The following is a 1585-nucleotide window of genomic DNA, read 5'->3' on the forward strand; positions in this document are numbered from 1 at the left end:
TCACAAATTTATAGACCAATTTATTGAGACCGTAGGGATTTTTTAAAAGTCCGAAAACCATCGGAATAGGCAGGAATTGAGTAGATCTTTCAAATGGTACGAGCCGATTTCCCAAAAGTGAAGATTTGTCAGAAAAAAGGTTCAAAATTTTGGCACAGGCCCAAAAAAATCGATAAAATCTCGAAAAAGTCATTTTTGGATAGATCTTGATGAGTACTGTCAGAATCCACTGAAAGAGTAAAAATAAAATAGATCCTCCCCTTTAAAAAAAATTGCTATTATGCTGCCTAAACCTAGAGGCTGTCCTCCTAAAAAACATTGCAACCTTGCATGCCTCCAAAATAACCCTTTTTTGACTTCCATTCCATCAGTGACATCATTTTCTCAAGGCCGTCAGACTGTCAGTGAGGGAGATGATGAGGAACTGATCACAAGATCTTGAGAGTCACATCCATTGCAAAAAAATGAGGCAAGGGAAGCTGAGGATTCAGGAGAAGAGATGGATATGCATAGAGTAATTGGGATGAGCTTGATTAGCAGGATTTTCCTGAGAGACTGGCTGAGATGGTGATGTAGGATGCAAAAAAATTGGCTCAAAATTTTGGCACAGCCAAAAACTCATGGGAATAACATGAAAACACCATTTTTGAGCTCCTTTTGCCTGTCCAGTTTCAGATCTGTCGTCAGATTTCCGTCAAAAAATCTGGTTCCTGAGATACTCAATTTGTTGACTTTAGTTGTCCGCAACTGTACCTACGTAATCAGGCACATGCCTATATATGGCAATATGACATCATCATCATCATTGCTCTGATCCTCTAAGGCTTTGCATACCCAATTTCGTGGGGCTATCTGCAATGCAACACATTGTAGGTGGTACTAAAAAATAAGTGAGTGTAGTGATTAACTTGTGCAAGACTGATACTCACCCATTGAGTCTCACATCCAACCCTTTTACATTTTACCAAGCCATTGCATTCTGAGTGCAATACCACACCACACAGGCATCCGTTTAGAGCATCTGATGTGTCAAAAGCATCAAGATGATTCGAGTTTTGAAATCAGGTCACACAGCATACACATCGGTGTCAAGAACTGGTCTCTAACTGTTTTGTCAGTAAATTGTGATTGATTAAAACATTAGACAAAAATTTGATGAAGATTAGACTGTGAAAAATGATTTTGAAGCCAGAAATTGGCCTGGATATAATGAAATATAATATCCAGTCAAGATAATGTACTATACAATGATATTTTACATGCAGGAATACTAGTGTTTGAAAGTTAGGTTAGTTAACTGGAAAATAACCGGAAAATAACCGGACCTAACCGCAACACTAACCTAACCGCGGTTAGGGTTAGTTGATTTCGAAAATGGAATAACCGGTTATTTTGCGGTTAACTAACCATTAAATAACCGGTTATAACCAGCCCTATTATACACCTTCAAAACGCACTTGAGAACGTCGAAAACGCTTAAAGTTTGACTAAGTTACGGTCAAATCTCTAAAATATCACTCAAATGTGTAGACTTTCAAGGATAATTGCATAAATATGTCAATTCTTCACCGATTTTAGCGTTCTT

Source organism: Laccaria bicolor, genomic scaffold (genome assembly GCF_000143565.1).
Source record: "Laccaria bicolor S238N-H82 LACBIscaffold_20 genomic scaffold, whole genome shotgun sequence".
Taxonomy (NCBI): domain Eukaryota; kingdom Fungi; phylum Basidiomycota; class Agaricomycetes; order Agaricales; family Hydnangiaceae; genus Laccaria; species Laccaria bicolor.